Source organism: Dermacentor albipictus, unplaced genomic scaffold (assembly GCF_038994185.2).
Source record: "Dermacentor albipictus isolate Rhodes 1998 colony unplaced genomic scaffold, USDA_Dalb.pri_finalv2 scaffold_11, whole genome shotgun sequence".
Lineage (NCBI taxonomy): Eukaryota > Metazoa > Arthropoda > Arachnida > Ixodida > Ixodidae > Dermacentor > Dermacentor albipictus.
The window spans coordinates 9,882,930-9,905,519 of record NW_027225565.1 but is presented as its reverse complement, the minus strand read 5'-3'; the positions used below and the strand labels follow the sequence as shown (position 1 = coordinate 9,905,519).

At 46.6% G+C, this 22,590-nt stretch overlaps 1 protein-coding gene and 1 long non-coding RNA gene across 8 annotated transcripts in view; one reads left to right on the top strand and one right to left on the bottom strand.

Moving 5' to 3' along the window:
• Positions 1-22,590, top strand: part of LOC139051324 (uncharacterized) — a 342,324-nt gene that overhangs the window by 83,385 nt on the left and 236,349 nt on the right. The gene's annotated exons all lie outside the window — the stretch shown is intronic.
• The window catches only part of LOC139051323 (LIM homeobox transcription factor 1-beta-like), a 287,776-nt gene that overhangs the window by 237,325 nt on the left and 27,861 nt on the right, over positions 1-22,590 (bottom strand). The window contains exon 1 of one of the 7 annotated variants that reach the window (XM_070528335.1): positions 10,862-10,985. The exons of the other annotated variants lie outside the window; for them this stretch is intronic. The gene's annotated coding sequence lies outside the window, so the exon portion shown is untranslated. Of the gene's footprint in view, positions 1-10,861; positions 10,986-22,590 lie in introns of those variants that run through there. 7 annotated transcript variants of the gene reach the window in all.

Genomic DNA, 22,590 nt, shown 5'->3' with positions numbered 1-22,590 from the left:
TCTATTCCAATTGTGCAATCAGCCCACCGCGATTGGTCAAAAACTTTTTTGGACCACCCCCACTTCACCTGTCTGTCACACGACGTCACGAAAACCGCGATAGCTCCCCATCTGATATGACGTGTACAGACAGACTATGCATAATTTAACAGAACAAAACAAAAATAATTGTTTCTGATTCGACGCCTTTTTGTCATTATCCGTCGGCTATTGGTCAAACGTTTTCGGGCTGCACCCACTTCACCTGCCTCTCACGCGACGTCACAAAACCGCAAAAACTTACCACTTCAAAGCGACGCGTACGCGTTAAAGATGCATTAATATGCCGAACAAAACTGAATTTTCTTCTGAATAGCCGCAGGCTGCCCTGTTCCGAAAGGAATAAAAGATGGCTGCCGCCGATGGCTCTGGTACTGGCTACTCGCCCCTGCCGGAGAGCATGGGTTTATTTGCGTGTAATAGGGATTTTTGCGTGGCCGTGTAACGTTTTCCAGAACTTTCGGCACGTTTACGACCTCGTTCTGCCAACTCTGCTTTGCTGAGGATCCGTTTTAGCGTCATTCTTAAGCTTCCGTTGCATGCCGCCGTGATTGTCGACGAGCCACCGCAAGCTAAGTAAGAGAAAGCGGACCAATCGCAGACGCCGGCACCACCCTCTTCATCCGGTTATCGATATTCAGTGCAGTGGCTCGGCCCCACCGAATCCCTCTCCACTTGAGCATGCTCCTTGCCTCTTGTGAGCCAGTTAGATAAGACAAGCCACTCAGTGCAGGCAATGTTATTTGTTTTTCAAGCAAGCAAAAGTGACCTCCTATGAACGAGGGGATCATTTCGATTGGTTTGTTCAGACAACCCTGCGGGTGACCGCCCGATGCTTGCGTCGGTGGTTACGCAAATTTGACGCCAGGAGATTGGAATAAAAACATATTGGAATAGTTTTAAGTTATACGGCCCCTAGTCAACCAGATGGCTACGACACTGATAAGCAGAGGGGCTAAAGTTTAATTGCTACGCGGGCGGCCGCAGCCGAGCGTGAGCAGACGCTAGTCGGCTTCTTTCGGAAGCAGGTAATTATAATCTAAATTCGAAAGCAGATTTTACCTTGCTTCAGCCTGCCTATTAAACTGGGTCAATAAACAGTGACACTAGGAAGAAGTGCACTGATCCAAATACCCTTCGTAATTGATGTTAGACGTTGGCTAATAGCAGCCGCGTATGGCAACTGCTATAATATGAAATAAAGCATCCAGAAAAGAGTGAGGAGCAGGCTTCTGTTGAATAGAGAGCGTTTGAGAAAAAGGTGACTTCGCGATCCACTTGCGAGCTCCGCGCCGTGCACGGCTGCAAAATATGGCTGAGATGGTCACAGCAGCGTATGCTATCCACAGGCTGTTTTTTCACCAAGCCCAAGGGGTGGTTCAATAACAGTTTAACTGTTGTCGCAGGAAAACGAGCATTGTTTCCAAATCTCAGATTTCCACATCGCTCATACATGCCACGGTATCCAGACAAGTAGGTCAATAAGGACATTAGCTTGCTGAGGGATAATGGGTGAAAGGCGGGAGAAATTCCTCACACAATTACAATGACAGAGGGGGAGGAGGCGAAAAACACAGGAATGGAAGTTACAGTATATAGACAAGACAAACCTAGAACAGCAGAATACATGTACCGGAGGCCAGATACTTAGACCTATAAGGATTTCGTAGAGGCAGAATACACGTGGCGGGAACCTTTTTTACTTCTCGTCGAGGCTCTTGAATTTCAACGCGAAAAGCTGCCGTCAAAGTGGTACACCACCGCAGATAACCCACGGTATAGTGCCGTGTTGTTGCTGCCGGTAAATATTTTACTCCTTTTCACGTGTTATCGGGGGCACTAACTTGCACATCGCATCGTTTCTCCTGCCTAATATTTTGAGCGAATTATCGTGCCTTGTTTTCTCACAAAGACGACACCAAGCCCTGGAAGAAGCCTTGCGGGAGAGCACCATGCAGTTGGCGATGTGAGAACGACCGGCGGCATGAAGCGCTCAACGCAGTCCGAAGGTCGAACCACCTGGCGATACACAGAGTGGCTATATTCCCTTCGACTACGCATTGGCTGCCACAGGATATAATTATGTAGTTAGTAAAGGATGGCGCTTTGGCCTAGGAGAAATGATAGTTTCTCGTTTACATTTGTTTGCGGAATTGGAGGTGTTGTGGTAGCATGCCCTATATAAATCTCGTGCACACAGGAAACACATCAGGTATTATCGAAAACCATATTCATCGTGCAGAGCGAGGACTGAAGAGAACAATTTCTCAGAAAAAAAGAAAAAGAAAGTAAGAGAAGTTATTAGCAATGCATGTTTTCAAGTGTCCTTTCAGGTTGAAGGGGACGTTCAGTGTTAACTTGTATTATAGATGCGCCCTCTACACAGTAATGGGCGACATTGCGTGACACAAGCTGCTAATGGGGTAGGACGATAACTGCAGCGAGAAAGAGACAGAACCCTGAGGAATCGATGTACCATGTCAATGAAAAGCGATTAGGACAAGCGACCGGTCACAGGGGCGGTGAAATTGCGATACACGGCGTTGCTGGAGAGGAATAGGCAGATAGCGAGGGTGCTGGGCTTTGCCGTGTTTGCAGCGCCAGGGAGCTCGGCTGTTGTCTGTAACAGCGTTTGAACGATCGTGGATCAATATCATGATCTGTCAATCTACCGCTCGCGTGTTGGCCAAGCCCCTTCAAAACGAAGAATAATTCTTCGCAAACCGCAAGCGGCAAGCAAACAATCCCTCGAGTGCGAGGAGTGGAAATGGCCCGGTAATCTTGCTAGCGGCATGACGTAAGCTGCCGAGCCGTGTATCGCAATTTCACTGTTCCAAACGGTGGTCAATTGTGGTAATCTTCTTCTGTTGCCAATGTCAAGGTGATCACCTTTCCCACTAGAATCGCAGAAAAAGGCAACTTCAATAGGAATCAAGAAATAAAACAATCTAGCTCGCTTCATTCACTTAGTTATCCGGCAGAAAGCCTGATTCTAGGCAAAGAAAGCAATCGAGCGATGATATGCGTGATATGATAAGGGCACCGATAACTTAAGCTGCTGTTTTTAGCTACGCGAGCTTGAATGTAGTTGTGTCCTATGAACGCTTAATTGAAAGCCCACCTTTTAACATTTTTATGAACGCTGGAGCCAAGATATCGATGGCAGAGAACCATCGATTGACCCGATCGACGACTTGCCCGTGTGTATACGCGCACCTTTTTGTGCTTGCGAAACTGAGTCAACCTCTCCCGTGCAGCAGGGCCAACCCTGCTCGACACAAAAATTGTTCATCCCGACAGGCTATAGTTTTTCCATGAGACCAACAGGCAAATTTCAGCCCCGACAAGCCGACAAGGCTTGCTTGGGTGACTGGGCTGCTGAGTTCACGTGAAAGCCCCGAATGCAGCGGGGGCGTGGCGTCTTGGTCGACTTTCGTATACTTTCGTTTTCCCCTATTTCCGTTTGTCTTGACATTTCCTGCTCAACGGGCAACCTCTCCTGAGCTTCATCTGCATTTTCTTTCGTATATGATGCTAACTGTTGAGGGTATAATGCTTATCATAACCACCTCTGCTAGACGCCAGTTGCGCATGCGCACCTGCCGTCTGGGGAGACTATTATCCCACACTGAGCACCTAAGAACGACGTACTACGCTCTTTTCATAACGTGTATGTGGCGATAACTCAGAAAGTGTACCCACGTTACGCAACCTGAACGCAGCCTGCCTGATAGTCTATTCCATTTGTCTAACAGGGACATATTTAACAGTTCAAATAACTGTTGCCGTTAGAAAGAAGTGCACAAATCGAACTGTTAGCATAGATGTCCCGATGTGCGACTGCGTCATTAACACAGGTGAGTGAGCTTGCTATCTGTTACACGTCGAAAATTCGCAGTGAGAGTGCAGAGGTTGAGGCCATAAGGGAAAGTGAATGCAAATCATATCCATGCGGAAGAAAAATGTCTACAAAGGGTGCTTTATCAACTTAGGTAAATATAAGTATACACAGAAATAATGAGTAAAATGCGTTAATGGAAAGTGAAACAAAAAGGCTATCTACTGGGCTTGGTTGAAGAAGAGGAGGGCCAGACTGCTCCTCTTCTCCGCCAATCCGTCCAGTGCTTTCAATTCCATGAATTGCTTCGAAATGCTCACTAGTCACCTTCGCCGCTGATGGGACATATAAAGATTATTTTTTTTATTCCACCTAATTCATCAACTGCTCAAATATTAAAATTAGATAAAAAGTTTGAATGAGGAAAATGTAGAGCACCATGGAAAATTCCCGATAGAGCTTTCTGTGGCTGAATACGTGCTACATAAAAGTGTTTTTCCGAGCGTGAAAGAAGCCAGCGAATACACGCAAAGTGCCACGAGCGGCCTGTCACGCGGCAATTTTGCGCGCATTTGCGGGATTCTTTCATGCTCGGAAAAACACTTTTATGTAGCACGTATTGAGCAACAGAAATCTGTATCGGGAATTTTCCATGGTGCTCTACAATTTTCTCACTGACACTTTTCATGTAAATGTTATACTTGAGAACTGCATTAATCAATTACTACTAATTATGCAATTAGGTGGCGATTCGTGGCAATTAGTGACGACAAACAACGTTACCTTGGTTCAATCCAGCTACGTGGCATTTGCGTATTTTTAATGTTTGGCTTAAGTTACGCGGGATACCCTGTATAACCCGTCTCTATTGCGCAGCCTTGACACGTAAAATCCCGTCATTTACGTGCTCATGCAAAGTGCAAAAAATATAAAAGTGTATCAATAGGTAAACATTTTGACAACAAATGTAGTATCTGGGGATCAGTGTTTCGTACTATGTTGAAAGAATCGCCACAACGTTCTACGCACTTGTATGCATTCTTGCAAAGCAATATTCAGCAATGGCTTGGAAGAACGTATGTTCATTCGTTTTTTTCTGTTGCGAGTCCATTTTTATAGACAGGATCAGCTCTTATATGGCTATAGAACCTTAGTTCTTGCAGAAAGGAATCACGTTGGGCTCGCTGAGGACTGCAGTCAAGTTAAGCCGCTGTGAGCTACAGTAAACTCATAATAACGCCGGTAGCGTTGGGATTGTCATGCTGCGCTGCAACACTATCTCCAACTTTGCCTTTATTTGGTTGTGATTTTTGATGTCTTCGCAATCATTTGCACATTTGAGTACTACTGAGCAGGAAGAGCCAGTTCATCCTCGAAAGCAACAGTGCGACGTGGTATTTGTAGTAGAAAGCTGACTTCGTTTTGTTTCTGACTCTACGGAGGCTCTTTTGTTCGGTGATATCCTTGGCGAATTCATATCTTAGACTCAAGAGTATTGTTCAGATCAAAATAGTGAATTGAGGTTTCAATGATTCCTAAGATGTAAGAATCATTGCTAAAGTTGCCTGCGTCGAACGAGATTAGTGTTTCATCAACAAGGTTGACGTTTGAGTACAATGCTATACAGGCTGTCCCGCCTAAATTTAGCCAGCGTATAAAAATATGCAAATGCAACGTAGCTGAATAGAACCAAGGTAATGTTGTTTGTCGTTGCTTGGAGATACTCCCATTATGTTTTCATTCCGCATAATTAGATAATTGGTCTTCATTAATTATTCAACTTGTCAAATATTGTAATTACATCAAAAGTGTAAATCAGAAAATTGTACAGCGACATGAACAAATCGCGATACAGCTTTCTGTAGCTCAATACGTGCTACATAACAATGTTTTTCCGTGCGTGAAATTAGCCCGGAAATACACGCAAAGTGCCTCGAGTGGCCAGTCACGCGGCAATATTGCGCGAATTCGCGGGCTTCTTTCACGCTTGGAAATACTTTTATGTAGCACGTATTGAGCAACAGAAAGCTCTACAATTTGCTCATGGTGCTTTTAATCGAATTATAATATCTGAGAAGTTTCTTAACTAATTAAAAATAATGATCTAATTAGGCGGATGAAAAAAGATAATTTGAGTATCTCCAAGCATTGGCAAACAACATTATCTTGGTTCTGTCCAGCTACGTGGCATTCGCATATTTTTAAACCCTGGCTAAAGTTAGCTTGGACACCATGTATATAGATGCATTGCAACTTAACGGTAGTCCGGCAAATGAGAACGAGGAGCTCTATGTCCCGTGTTTTCTTTTTCCGTCCTTGTTTATCGCATTAGCGTTAGTTCGCAATGGACCAGCATTTCTTCCCGCCGTTCTACGAGGATGTAGTTCGGTCATCTGTCAGTGTGTGGGACAGCTATTGGAATGAAGCTTTCGTGACTCGAATACATTTTTTTAACCAAATTAATAATACGCCTTATCAGAGCGTTAGTGAATATAAATACCTTGGTCTTGTTTTCATACCCTGTATGTCTTGGCCCAAACATATGGATATAGTAACCTCAAAGGCACTGTAAAAGTTAGGCAATCTGCGCCGCACATAGACCACAGCCCCAGCGGATACTATACTGATGTATAAATCTATAATCCGGCCTCTACTGGAATATGCTTCTCCTGTCTGGAATCCGCACAAACAATGCGACATTACTCGAATCGAGGCCATCGAAAAGAAAGCGATTCGCTTCATATGCCACAGGTTCGATAGAGATTTTTCACCTTCTATACAGCGCTTTCATCCCTAGGCTTGCAACCCGTCTCAGATCGCTCACGCACGGAATCACTAAAGTTCCTGCATTGCATTAGTAACTCCTCTTGCCGGATTTCATCAGGCAGTTACCTAACTCCTGTTAAACAATCTAATACTAGAAGTCACCATCCCTTACACATCGCGTCTAATTTTGCCCATACGGGCACGTTTAAATACAGTTTCTTTCCCCATGTAATTGAATATTGGAATTATTTGCCTGGTCCTACTCGTTCTCCGCCTTAACACTTACTTTTAGTGACTATTGAAAATATAGTTATTATTTTCATTTGGTCTCTATTGTTCGCATTGCCTGCACTATTTGTCATTGTTCTGTTTTTCACACCCACTCATGCAATAGCCCCATAGGGCTGCAGTATGTACAAATCAATTGAAAAATAAAGCATAATCCCACATCAATCCAACTATCACATTATTTCTGTTTCAGTACTGCAGCGTGCACGATAATTTTAAAGGCGTGTTGGGTATCACCTGCGAAAGCTGTCACTTCCTCGAAAGGTACAGATAGGGTGCCATGCGCAGTAAATTGAATTGAATTCTGAGAGTTTACGTGCCGAAACCACTTTCTGAATATGAGGCACACCGTATACATATAGTGGGGGACTCCGGATTAATTTTGGCCACCAGATGATCGTTAATGTGCCCCCCAATGCACGGAACACGGACATTTTTGCATTTAGGCCCCATCGAAATGCAGCCACTGCGGCCGGGATTCGATCCCGCGACCTCGTGCTTAGTTCATTTCTTGAAAACGAAAGATAACATACAGCCTCTCACAATGTAAAAGCTTAGCGGTGATATCGCGTCAGTGATATCACAGTGAGCGCTGTGATGAGGCCTCTATCTTCTGCTGTCTCGGAATCACTGTGAGCCATTGTAGTAAACCCCTTTTATTGGACATCGCCAAGTCGACCCGCAAAGAAGAAAAGTTAAAAGAAAGAAAGGAAATGAGCGGAATTAAGTCAAGATCGGCTGTGGTTCGTGGTCGATGCTGGGACGTTTGCTTTCGAACATCGACGCTGCAAGTAAATTTGCCAAATGACGCGCACGAGCGCACAAATTAAGAGCGTGAACAGATAGTTGACGCGGTCAGCGCTACGATGCATGACACAGCAATAAACTAGTACCGAGATGAAGAGAGGCTAGCGATTCAGCGGTAATTAGTGGCAGAGAGGATAGCGAAGAGGTGTAAGCAAATGCCATTGTCCTCGACGCCTGACTTTTCGCACGCCGCTGTGAGTGTCTTTGTGCAAGTTGTCTGCAAGAAATAGTGTGCATCCTACTACACGCGGCAATGCGTTACTTACTGACGTCACTTTTCAACTTTGGGCGTCGCTAAAAGTTTTGTAGCGAGATCCAGCGACTTTTTGACTGACCTAGACACGTAAAAAATGATTCAGCTACAAGTGTGGCTAAACGGGTTACTTTTGCAAAATCGATAGTCGCGCCGTGCAGCTAGGACACTTGACCTGTTTCTGACCTAATGACAGACAAATTGTTTACAAGTGGTTCCACAGGAATATCTTATTAAATCTCCTGATCAAATATTTTTGAATCTCACAGCACGTTTTATCTTCAATGCGGCCGTTCGCAAGCATAGAGTATACTTTGCAATGCATTCTGCGTATCTCTCGTCATCTCGAACTTCGATCACTCTTGTGTTTGGGTGTTACTTTAATTGATATATTTTGCTTGCCTGTTTTCGAGTTCGTGCGCGACTTTCTGTACTAATTTTAATGCAGTAAGTGATTATGCGCATCAAAATGAGCTTGACAGCTATAGCTACATGCATGGAGGCAGCGGAGCCCCTGTAGTATAATTTTAATATATGCAAACTCCTGGCTAGCCCAAACTTTTTGGGCCAGGAAAAAAAATCGTTTCCCTGTAAACCAGAATTTTATGAAGTTGTGGTATTGCACAGGCTTTTCAACATTATCAAAACTATCGCGTTCGGTAGCGCACAAATCAACATATTGAAGAGTGAGACGAAGCACTATAGTCTTCCTTCAACGATAATGCGCGTTTCTCCGACACGATATTTCTTCGACTGAGCGGCTGCAGCTACACATGCCGTATTTGGAGACAAAAACAATGTGTTAATGCTTACCAAGGGAAGTGACAGGTTGGTATGATACCGCACCACTTTAAATATGTATTGCTTGGTCAATTATATTGTTCAGAGTTATATTCACGTTTGCACTGCAATCCCCTTTACTAATCCGCCGAAAAACTACATGAAACAAGAGTCATACTGAAAACATGCCTCTAGTTTTGATTTATTCATACGATTGACTCGAAGGTCGTTACAGGATGGGCTAGACATACGGTGAATACAAATGAAGAAACGTGCATCTGTTTGCACAATGGCTGTATATTGGAAATACATGCGGGTTCACTGTAAAAAACGTTACACTGCACCACTGAGCATAGGCAGGAGGCATTGAAAAGTATTTTCTTTTTTTTTTTCTAGACATCAGTGAAGTATTTCAGGAGCTGGTAACATCATTTCGTCACCCGCCGTGGTTGCTCAGTGGCTATCGTGTTGGGCTGCTGAGCACGAGGTCGCGGGATCGAATCCCGGCCATGGCGGCCGCATTTCGATGGGGGCGAAATGCGAAAACACCCGTGTGCTTAGATTTAGGTGCACGTTAAAGAACCCCAGGTGGTCAAAATTTCCGGAGTCCTCCACTACGGCGTGCCTCATAATCAGAAAGTGGTTTTGGCACGTAAAACCCCAAATATTATTATTATCATTTCGTCACCAAGTACCGCACGTTATTTTCATCTTGTTCCTCGCACAGCCAGCACCATACTGCCTAGAGAAATGTAACGTACCTATTCGCAGCCCTGACCTGCGGCTGCGGAAAGTCCCAGAATCTGGTATATGTGGATGACTGTGTGCTTATTTTTCTGTGGCAGAATTCAGTTGCAAAAATAGAGTCGAATGCGAGCTGATTTGCATTCACTTGAGCGCAATGCATAAGAACGGGCTCAAAGGACAAAAGGCGTGACGTTAAGAAATGTGCAAGAACATTATAGACGTGAAAATAAAGTTCTGACGTAACCAGATTATTGAGCTGCTTCTCTAGCTATGTGAATTTGTGTCCAGCGAAAGTCTAGGTGAATTTAGAGACAAATCCAGCTACTTCTACGCGTTTTAATTAGGCACCGTCAGGGGAGGAGCAAGGTGGAATGGGGGAGGCAAGAAAAATATCAATCATGTGCAGCTTTCTTAGAAGTGCCTGACATGAAGCTGCTGGGAGACCGAGCCTCAAGACGCCTTCTGCGTTTATGCCCCACGTTACCTTTAAGCGGAAGGGAATCAGCATGCTCACTAATGAGCACGGTCTGGTAAAGCAGTCATCACGATTAACACGATGATCCGCGGGGTTTAACCGAGGAGCAAGAAATGATCATACCGCAAAAACTAACATATTGTGTAACATAACGCTTTGAACGCTATACGGCGATGATCGAGCAAGTCTGGAACTCAGTGTTATTGTTTCAGACCGCTATCTTAAGATACGGAATAATGCAATCACCCTATATCCCGATTACAATCCTATCTGCTGCCTTTTTCCCGTTCTCATATTTGTTCGAGCGGCGCGCTGTCCGCGTTATCAACAAGGCCAGCCGATAGATGCGGCGGAAGGTGATAATAATGAAACAGATTCGGGTCGAAAGGAATTGCCGCCAGAACACCTAAACTTGCATCCTTCGGCTACGCCTGAACAATAAAACCGCACAGTAAAAGGCTTCCTCGTTGAATACTGTGGAAGGAAAGCCAAAACACAAATGAGTAATTATTACGTGAAGCCCGCGGTGGCGAGAATTCGAAGCACATATGCATCATTTGACTCACTGCAGTCTGCAAGGAAGGAGTGCCCTGAGGTTATCTGAACAGCCAGCAGGTGGCACTGATCGCGGGTAACACGTGCGTGCAGCAGCCAACGGTGCAACATGAGCCCACTCGTAAAGCAGGCTGATGCTGCTCCAAGCAAACGTTGGACATTGCACAAAGTTGTTCTCTTGTCACTGGGCAACTGCAGTAGTGAACGTACAGGTTTCCATGTCATCGGCCCGACGTGCTTCTGATTTTCTCAAACATAACAAACGTGAGAATTACACATCACAGGTGAAGGAGGGGTTTCAGATTACGATTACCTTGGCTCGGCGCAGGGAGCAAGATGGTCGACGAGGAAGCGTGGCAGATTATTCCGGCGGTGGTCGAGCCGAGCGGTCGCGGTGCGCGCGTTCACTCGGATACGACGGGGCGTGCGGCGGCCGGTGTGGACCGCACTGGCGACAGCGGCAGCAGCAGTCGCGGCAGAGCGGGAAGCAGTGTCGCGGCAGGGTAGACGCGCCGGGACGGTGATTCGCAGGGGCAGCCCACGGTGCGCTCGGCTGGGGCTGGTGCCTGATCACCGGGAGACCTCATGGTCGTGCAGACTCGGGCTGGAACATCGGAGGGCCATGATCGCGGCTTCGGCGGGACACGCGCAATTGGGGAACGCGGGATGCACCAGTCTCGAAAAGTCGGGATCGAGAAATCCGCCGTCCAAACTGAGCAATAAATCGACAGAAAACTAGAAGGAAAAGGATGCGAGAATACTGGGAGCGCGAGAGGATGGGAAGGACACGGTGGTAGCAGTAGAGAGCGCCCTCCGAGAGGAGAAACGGGACACGAAGGAGGAGCAAATAGGGAAGAGAGTTGCTGGATACGGGGAAGGAGGTTGCTGCGCGCTGAGAGCGACCGCCGGAGAGTGAGAGTCCAAGAGGTTGAGGCTGGCCCGCCTGGCTCCCGCCACGTGAAACGCGTGGCGCGCGGTTCAGTGTACAGAGCGAAAAAAAAAAAAGAATGAAGTTGGTCAGAGCACCGCCCCTTCCCCTATTTTCACTCCCTCTCTTACCAAACTTCCTAGCGTTCATTGGCTCTTGTCGCTTCGGGAAGTCAGCCAATGGGAAGGCGCAGCAGTGCTGGGTGAGCGCTCATCGGGAGAGGAGAAAAAAAACGGAGGAGCGGACGGGGGTCTCTCTTCGCTTTCCCTCAGTTGTCAGTGGATCTCGAGGCACGTGCTGTGGCGGCAAGGCTGCACTGTTTCTATGTGTGCGCGTGAGGATGGGAAGAGCGAGAAAGTAAAAAAAAAAAAGTTGCGAATGGCAATTTTTTCGCTGCCAGCAGGACAAAAAAAAAAGGACGTAGGGATAGAACGTTCGCTCGCATTCGTGCGAATCGGAAAGGAGCCAGCGCATTCAAACCTCTACTGTAGAGCGCGCGATCGGCAGCTTCGAATGCGAGCAGTGCACGCATTGTCTCTCCTACGACGAAAGACTGGTGTGTATCATTCTGCTGCGATTCAAAGTAATGAGCAAGCCACCAGAGTTTCTTCTATAGTCGTCCCAGAACGGCTAGGACAAGCAAGATTTAGCACTTGTATGCCGAGTGCGATGTATATGAGGTGTGCAGTCGCAAGAGTGCCACTGCATCCGGCTGCAGAATCTGCGCGTAAACGACAGTGCACTCACGCACTCCACGACGAACACCGTTGCTAGCTGTACCAATACGCACGCTAGCTCTGAAGGAGCTATAAAAGCCGCTCGCCAGATTTTGATATCACGAGCTTTTCGGTATATCATTGGCATATAGCTGGAGAACGAAACATCACGTATGGCTGGATTGGTTGTGAACAATGAAAAGGACGATAAACCCTGAGCCGGAATGTTGCTTTTTTGTTATAACGAATACACAACTCACATTTTGCAGATAGCAAACTGTCCGTTATACATTTTTTATGCACGGAGCCGCGATAAAAAAAAAATCCACCGTCAAAGCATCTGCCACGTGAATAATTAACTGTATACGCACTCGGAGACCTTCAGCCTCCTGTTACCGACATCCACGTGCATTGGTATGAACATAGAGAGGAAGTCGATAGGGCAAAAGTTAATGTTTTCAGATTTTATGTTATCAGGCGCTCGCGGCCACTATGGGTGAGGGCATACTATGCTTCCGCGTGCGCATGCTTACAGAGGCTTAGCGCATTTCTCAGTACTATGTAGTGTGCGTACCTGGGGACAGGAAAGCATGTCTTTTTCGTGCATTGATAGACCTTATATATAGCATGCTAGAAACTTGGTTCCATACTGGGCATTATATAGGGCGTGCGCATTCAGAACTGTGACCTTGGGAGAGACTACTACATATGAATTGCGCGCTCTGTTCGCGGTTTGATCGCGGTATGAAAACATTGTTTACAGTTTTTGCCAATGTAAATTGTTTTCTTTTTTTTTCATCTGTGAGGAAGGCGAGCAGGCAAGACACATCCAGTTAGAATCTCCATAGAAAACACGCTATGAATCAAAGCATTTAACAATGAATTAATGACGTGCCAACTGTCTAAAAATTGAAGTTTACAAAAGTTTCTTAGGAAACTTGACCCATTGCACTCAAACTGAAGACTGCCATCCGGCCAGTAGAGAGGAATGCAAATACTACAGATGACGAAACCTACGACTGTGCAAAAGTAAATCGTTAATATTTTGATAGCCGTTATTTCTGAAATGTTTCTTTACTGGGCATGCCTGAGAAGCCTTAATAGTCGGTGCAGTCTATATAGGCTTGTCACCAGTATGCAGACCGACTGCGGAAAGTGAGCATCGCATCGCCTAATATAATAATGCACGGGTTACAACACATAGATAATATATTGATAGAGCTTAGGAACAAACGAAAAAAAATTCACGGGCTTCGCTCGGACAAAATCTGTGAATTTTGTTCGTAATGGCAGCAGTTTTAGGCAGTATTTTGTATGTCTACGACAGATGACGGTGAAGAAGACGTCATGTAATTCTTTTGCAGGCAATGTAGGCGAGGGTAATGACTCTGATGAGGCTGAAGAACTGCGTTATCAAATATGCATTACGAAATGCTCCCTGACTAGGTGGTTCACTGTTGGCGTAGCAAATTCTCTGCCCCAAATACCACATTGCTTGTGGTAAATACTGCGCATTTATTTAGGTAGCTCATACGTATTACATCCATAGGTATTGTACGTATGTGTGTGTACTGGGCGGGGCCATTGATCGATTAACCTTCCGATTGAGCAATCGATGTTTTATTCAGGATTATACGGTTCGATACACATAAGCGAAATCAAGCAAGGGACAGTAGCGACGTTCCCGCTTCACTGGCGCGAAAGAAAGGACCAGAAAGACAAACTGGTCTACAATGTTCCCATTAACTGTGAGTCTGCCAAAGACAACAGCAAATAATGCACGCTTGAAGCCGGGGCAGTGTTATGATTGGGGGTTCAATCCCATCGCTCCTCATCCATTGTCAAGATTGGAGTCGGGCATGAATTAGAAGGTAGCTGGCCCATGCCGTCGTCCAACTTATCCACGATGAAGACGTTGATGTAGGGAAGGACTGCTTCTCATCGAGAACGAGGAATATGGGTTTATTGGCAGTATTTATATCAGTCTAACATGACTGTTTGAAAAAGTACATCAGTCTAACATGACTGCTTGAGAGAGAGCGTCCTTAGCAGCCGCACAACAGCGGTTTTTCAACGCTAGGTCCTCCCCCGATGCCCAGATGACGGAAAACGGCCGTCCAAGCACCGTAGGCGAGTTGACGAGGCACCGTAGGGGAGACGACCCGGCACCGTAGGGGCATTTATTCCCCGAACTGCAGTGCGCCCGCCGGCCACCCATTGTCTGGCGTCTTGGTCGGCGCGTGGGAAGGGGTGTCAGTAGACGTTCCCGCGGCTCAGTAACACTAGTTGGTCCGCCGAGCCCGTTTAGTTACAATGGCGACTTCGTCAAACTCGGCTCCAGCGACGGAGAGTCGAGGACGCACGTATTGTTGTTCACACACAGTCGACTTAGTCACGCCGAGGTTAGAGGTGTGCGGCAACGCTCCCGGAATGTTGCCTCCACAGTCGCAACTGGTTGGCAAAACTTGCACTGCAGCTGGCCGTTCTTGACAGTGCCTCCATGGCCCGAAAAATCTCGACTGTCTAGCGCTGACAACCGCTGGGCAGGAAGAGAACGGCTGGTGGCCAGGGGGTGATGCCTTGGCTCGCAGCGACCACTTGTGTAATGATGTAACCGCCCCAAAACATCCAACAAGGACAGGCAACTGCAAAATGAACCCGGCAACACGGCTCCGCGCCGAGATGACGTACCTTGGCTCTCACTTTAGACCCGCTAAGCTTCAAAAAAAAAACATAAGTGCAGAAAGAAAAAGATGCTGCATTTCGCTATGACAATTTAGGAAGCAATTTCGTGCTGACAAATTCCGCAATCATGGAGGGAATCCTGCTAAATGAGAGGGGATCTTCGTGGCTTAACAAAATTAACCCTAGTAACCCTAAAATTTAGGCGGGAGCCTCAAACGCAGAATTCAAATTAGCCTGCTCAAACCATCCGCATTGCTATGCAACTTTCCCTTCTTATATCCAACGGAGAAGTTCTACTCTTGGAGAGTGAGACTCCATCGGAGCAAGCGGCCATTTTTGTGAGACATTTGATTGAGCCACGTCAGAGGAAAGTGGTCGGTCTCGAAGATGAACTTCGTTCCGTACAAGTAACACGACTTCTGGGCGGCCCAAACTAAACAAGCGCATTCCTTCTCTGAAGCGCTTTAGGCTTCCTCTCTTACATTTAGTTTACGGCTGGCATAGAGGATAGGATGCTCCTCGTTATCGTTGCCGACCTGACTAAGTACGACGCCCCTACCTCTGTCGCTTGCGTCGCATTGAACTATGAATTCCTTTGTGTAGTCTGGCGCGCGAAGCACAGGACGAGAAACCAATAGCGTTTTCAAACTTTGGAAAGCGTTCTCTTTGTCCTTATCCCAGTGTACGCTACTTGGTGCTCCCTTTCGGAGGGCGTCCGTTAGTGGACTTGCCATTTGCGAGTAATTCGGAATGCACCGTTGATAGTACCCCACAAGTCCCAAAAATGAACGAAGGTCTGTTTTCGGGCGTGGCTGAGAAAATTGTCCAATCGTAGCTATTTTCAGCTCGGCCGGCCGTCTCGTGCATTGGCCGACAACATGGCCCAGATAAGTAACCTGTGAACAATCAAATCTACACTTTTCCGCTTTCATCCTTAAGCCGACTTCCCTCAACAGTGAGAACACCTGTTTGAGGTGCGATACGTGTTGTTCCCAGCTGTCCGAAAACATTGCTACATCATCCAGATATGGCAAGGCGAACACCTGCAAGTCTTTTAGGACAATATCCATTAACTTAGAGAAGCTAAACACTGCGTTCTTCAGCCCGAAGCTGAGTGCGAGAGGGCGAAAAGTGCCCACAGGTGAGATGAATGCGGCATAGCGGCTGGCACTTTCTGAAAGGGGAACTTGCCAGTACCCCCGCACGAGATCTATAGTTGAAATGTATTTAGCAGCGCTAACTCTTTCAATTCGTTTCTCAATGTTGGGTATCGGGTACAGCTGATCCCTAGTGATGGCATTTAACTTCCTGTAGTCAACACACAGACGAGGGTCCTTGCTAGCGATTTCTACCAGTATTAGCGGTGACGTGTAGTCACTCTCAGCGGGCTCGATAACTCCCAACTCTAGCAGGCGCTGTATCTCTGCCTCCACAATTTCTCTTTGTCTTGGAGACAGCCTGTCAGGCTTTGATCTTACTGGTTCGGTTGATGTAAGCTCAATTTCATGCGTTATCAGTTCGGTTCTACCAGGCCGATCGCTGAATCTGTCGAGATATTCCCCTAACACCCCTTTTAGCTCATCTAGCTGCTCGGGTCTTAGAGCGTGCGAGCTTACCGAGTGTTCTACTACTTCTTCTAGGCAGATTTCAGAGTTGGAGGTCGCCCTATACTCCTTAAACTTGGTACTAGTGCCATCCTGCTCTTTGATGGTATAGTTAACGAGTCCGCTCGCTCCGATCTATATACGGCTTCATCATATTGCAGTGATATATCCTCACCTCCTTCCTGCGACCAGGCCTTTTCAGAGCATAGTTAGTATCTGAAAGTTTGTGCAACACTTTAACGGGCTCGTCCCAGTGAACTTCAAGCTTGTTCTTGAAGGTTTGAGGATCATTACCTGGTCTCAGGCGTTAAACGCACGAAGCCTCACGTTCTTGTCGTAATAGAATTTGGCGTTCTTTTGAGCTACTCCCATGTTCTTTCCGACAAGTTCTTAGGTGGCACTTAGCCGTTCCAGCACACTTAGCACGTATTCAACCACTGTTGGACCATCCCCTTTTTCCTCCCACATCTCTCCTAACATTCTCAGTGGAGAACGGAGTGTCCTCCCATACACTAGTTCTGCCGGCGAGAACCCTGTCGCTTCATGTGGAACCATTGGCAAAGCTAACAACGTTGCCGGCAGACAGTTCTCCCAGTCCTCCTTGTGCTCGTAACATAGTGCACGCAAAACTCGCTTAAGCACTGAATTCCACCTCTCTACACTGTTTGACTGAGGGTGATAGACAGAACTATGTATTAACTTTACCCCGCACTTTTTCAAGAACGTGGAAGTCAGTGCGCTCGTGAATACTGACCCTTGATCTGCCTGAATTTCGGCTGGAAACCCAACTCGTGCAAACACTGTCAAAAGCACGTCTACTACTTCAGTGGAGCTGAGCTCTTTCAGAGGGATCGCTTCTGGAAACTTTGTAGCCGGACACAGCATGGTAAACAAGAACCTGTAGCCCGATTTTGTAAACAAGAACCTGTAGCCCAATTTCGTTTTTGGAAGAGGCCCTACCGTGTCTATTACAAGTCGTCTGAAAGGCTCCCTTATTAAGGGCACTACCTTCAGTGGAGCTTTCCACGTCTCTCCTGGTTTACCAGAGCGCCGGCAGGCGTCGCATGATTTTACAAAGTTTTCTACGTCTTTGAAACAGCCAGGCCAGTAGTATTCCATAAGCGATCTTTCCTTTTATTTGTTTATGCCTAGGTGGCCGGAGCACCCATTTCCATGACAGAGACTCAAAAGGTCCTCCCTATATATTTAGTAGGTACAATTAACTGATCTAAAATCCTACCCTTTCGATCTCTGTAGTGGCGATACAACAACCCTCCTCTCTTATGTATCGTCAAGTTGCGCCTAGCAGTGACTTCTTTAGCTGTGTGATGTGATTTAGCTAAGCTCTCATCATTCTTTTGTTCGGCTGCCAGTGACTCTCTATCCACACGTAAGAGCTGATCAAAGTTTTTTGAGGCCGGTGATAATAACGACCCTGTCTTGCTTGCGTTTGCGTCAGCTTGCTTTTCCTGCAGGCTTGAACTTTGACACTCTACTGATACGCTCTCATTGAGCTGGTCAGCTGGCAGGCTCTCCTGGACTGATTTTTCATCCCTCAAGCCAAGCTCGGACGGATTCGGTTATTGACGTTACCTCTTTTGCTACTTCCGCTGTAGCAGCTTGTGCATTTTCGGCCGAAAGCGACGCGATTTTACGAGCTTGGCCTCGCGTCAATGCCTGTACTACGCCCTCTCCCAGTTTAAGCCCTTTTTCAAGCAGTAACTGATTTGAACGATTCGCAAAGATGTAAGGATACTGCAGTGACAAAAATTTGGAAACTGCAGCCTCAGTCTCTAGCTCCCAGAATGGTCCACTGATTTTTTCTTTGGCCATGGGCAGACACACGCTGTGTTCTTGTACAACCTGTTTGATCCATGCTACTCCTCCGGTGAAGTCACCTACCGTCACGTAAGACGGATGGACAATGTCCATCGTGGCGGCACTGTCTCTTAGCACTCGGCATGGTTTGCCATTAACTTGCAGGTCGTGAAGATAGGGGCTTAAAAGTTCCATATTCTCGTCTTTGTCCTCTACGTAGGAAAAAACTACGCTAGGCTTCCGCAGTTTACAGCTATATGTCACAATTTGGGGCATTTATAACAGCGGATCGGCCTAAAAAATTCGAATTTTCTTTTCTGTTCCTTTTGTGTGGTTTCCCCGTTAAGTTTCTCCTCGCTCTTTCCTGCGGGCTTTTCCTCCACGTCTACAGGCTCCGATCGTCTAGTCTGCGAACCCTTTTTGAACGGAAATGGTTTCCGCGGTCCATTTCGACCGTCCCAATTTGCGTCCTCAGCGTTCAAATTTCTACGGGTTGCGTACTCTTCGGCTAATTCAGTCGCCCTTTCTACAGTGCTTACATTCCCTCTGTTTTGCACACACAGTTTCACAGCTTGGGGGATGGTTTTGTAAAACTGCTCTAGACACATGCATGCAATGATCATGTCTCTGCTGTCGTACGCTTCCGCGCTTTTCAGCCACTCGACTAGGTTGGCCTTTAAGCTATATGCAAGCTCCGGATATCCCTCGCTATCTTTCTTGCTTGTGCTCCTACACCTTTGCCGAAAAGCTTCGGCTGAAAGGCGGTATTTCTTCAGGAGACTAGCCTTAACTTTCGCATAATCATATGCATCCTGTGCACTCAGTCTCGCGATTACTTCCCTGCCTCACACGGCAACATAGACAGCAGCTGCTGTGGCCATGTACTCGGGCCGAAGCTCATCTTTTCGCAAGCCCTTTCAAAATTGTTTAGGAACAAGCCTATGTCGGTCCCGACCTCAAATGGCTTTAATAGCCTGCCCATGGGGTATGATTCTGCCTCACTTGATCGTCCCAGAGCCCCTTCAGTTCCTTGAGACAACTCCAAATGTTTGCTTTCAAATTCAAGTTGCATTTTTCTTTACTCGCGATCTTTATCGCTTTCCTCTCTCTCTTGTTCTTTTCTCTCTCGTTCTTCTCTCTTTTTCAGAAGTTCAAACCCCATTTCAATTTCTTTCTCACTGGCCTGATCGGAAATTAGCTCCAATAATTCCGATTTTAGCATTTCCTTGCGTAAATCTAGGCCCAGTTCTACACCAACAATCAACAACTCGTCTCCCAGCAGTGTCCTTAACTCCATGGCTGCTGCTTTACTGCCTTGATCCTGCTCTCTAAATCTAGCTAGGAAAACACTACCTAGCTAACACTCAACAATCTAGCTTCCCTATTGTTCTAAACAGAACAACCACAAAATGAAGCCTAGAGAGCCAAAGCAAGAACCAAGCACTCACCGCAGATACAGCACCACATCGCAAAGTCCATCTCACCGCTGTCAGCCAGTTGTTATGATTGGGGGTTCAATCACATCGCTCGTGATCCGTTGTCAAGATTGGAGTCGGGCATGAATTAGAAGGTAGCTGGCGCATGCCATCGTCCAACTTATCCACGCTGAGGACTTTGATGAAGGGAAGGACTGCTTCTCTTTGAGAACGAGGAATATGGGTTTATTTACAGTATTTATATAAGTCTGACATGACTGTTTGAGAAAGTACATCAGTCTAACATGACTGCTTGAGAGAGAGTGTCCTGAGCAGCCGCACAACAGCGGTTTTTAAATACTCGGTCCTGCCCCGATATCCAGGTCACGGAAACGGCCGTCGAAGCACCGTAGGCGAGTTGACCAGGCACCGTATAGGGAGACGAAGCACCGTAGGGGAGACGACCTGGCACCGTAGGGGCATTTATTCCCCGAATTGCAGTGTGCCCGCCGGCCGCCCGTCGTCTTGCGTCTTGGTCGGCGCGTGGGAAGGCGTTACAGTACACATACCCCCGGCTCAGTAACAATAGTTGGTCCGCCGAGCCCGTTTAGTTACAATGGCGACTTCGTCAAACTTGGCTCCAGCGACGGAGAGTCGAGAACGCACGTATTGTTGTTCACACACAGTCGACTTAGTCACGCCGTGGCTAGAGGTGTGCGGCGACGCTCCCGGAATGTTGCCTCCACAGTCGCAACTGGTTGGCGAAACTTGCACTGCAGCTGGCCGTTCTTAACAGCAGAAGAAAATTTTAGTCTCTGTTGCACTTTAAAGCCTGGCTGCACGATATGGCTATAGGTATACATCGCGAGGAAGATAAGACGGACAAGAGCATAGAAACACACAGCGCTGACATGCCATAGATAGGCTCACCCTGATGCACCTGCCGGAGATGTTAGCAAGCTCATTTGCGTCCGCGGCTGTACTGATGAATACGTCTAAGTGAGTGATATCTGTTATGTTCACTCACACAGCGTTGATGACATGATAATAAAAGAAACTGTGAATGTGTAGCATGCTTTCTCTTTTTTTTCTTGTAATTATTGCTCATAAAGCCCCCTTTCCGGTTCGTGTTAGCTGTCATACGTTAGTGCACTTATAAAGTAAATCGAATAAATGGTTCCGAATAATTTGTTTATATATTTAATCAACGCTATACCCTTGCATGTTCGCATGTAAGTACTTATGTATGTGTGCACGTTACATCTTGACATGTTCACAACTGGTGTTCGTCATTCAGCTTCAGAATATTTTAGCCATGTATGAGACCCTGCAAACCACTTCCTCCTCAAGCTGTTCTGGTGGGCGCAAGAAGACAAGCAAGTAAAACAAAATATTACGCGGACCCCAGGCATTGTTGAAATTTACGTCTTTTATATCTTTATTTCTGCCGTGCAACGCATCTGATGAAACATTTAAACGTTTCGGTTTGTCTGTACTTCATATCTGCTGTTGCACTTTGTAGGGAGCCATAAGGAGGAAACTAACACATGCCGTCTAAGAATTTGATCTTATACAGGATGACTGTGACGGGAACCTCCCTACCGTCATGTGTTGTAGAACACGCAACGCCATCTCGAGTGTACACAAAACATGGCACATAAGCGCTATGAGAACGAGGAAACACTACACGCACGCGCGCGGGGCTGAACCGGACGCATCATCTGCCGTATGCGAGAGAGAGAGCAAGGGAACGCTTAACGTCACTCACAAACACCAGCCTACAAAGGGAATTTGCGAGCTCTGCGCGAAGGCTGCGATTGAAGTAGCGTCCCTGTATACGCTCAGCTTATACAAGAGTTTCGGGAACGCCTATAACGCCACCTGGAGTACAAAGCACAATACATCAGGCGTCAAGAAAACGAGGAAACATTCGCACGCACATCGTGCCGCGCAAGTAGACCCAACACTTGCAGGATGTCACGTCAGCATGGTTCGAACTGAGCCGATTCTGAAGGGTGTGCAATGCCATATCTCAAAGCGCTAGCTGGCACTGGGACAAATGGGGGAAAGTACAAGTAGTTGTTTAATGTGGGAAGCAATGCTTATTTCTGCAGGGAGAAACTGGCGCGCATCCTCTTCTATAGGTAAGTTGTCGCCATGCGACACATGCGCCAAGGGTTTCAAACCACTAGCCTGCATGAGGGTAATGATCAAGTTCTTATTCCATCAGACTCTTCAAGAGTATGTGTAGAGAAAAAAAAAACGCGTCTGTAGCATAATCGGGCTTCTTCGCTGGAGGATCACACACACACGCACAAATGCACGCCTTTTAGCGGACATCTTTACCCAGAGCAAAGCCAACATTCGAGACGAGAAAGGGCTGTCGATATGGCTGAACGGCACCTCGTATCGTACTCTCTTCCATTACATCTGGAAGGGCGGTTTGAACTCCCTGTTGTGAACAAATGAGCGTGGCAATATTTTACTGCATCCCCTCAATAAAGATGTTTGCTACTACTACAACGACAAGGCCGTGTGTACGACTTTCATGTTTGCATTAACAGTATTAACCGTCAAAGTGGTATTGCGTGGTCAAGCAGGATGGCTGGAGTCTAAAGGCGGAAAATGATGCCTGCGTTCGAAACTGCAAGTGCAACTAATTTGCTTAAGCTTTGTCGGACGAATTGCGCTATAAGTGTATGGCAGTACGTTAGCGGTAAATTAATTTAGAAGGGTTGATTGAGTTATCGCATTGTATATCCAAAAGTGACACAGAGGCTTAGAGACGTCGTCGTGGAGGGCTTGGGGTTAACTTTGACTTCCTGGGGTTTGATGCAGACTTAAAGCTCGGAACAGGAGGATTTTTTATCGTTTAA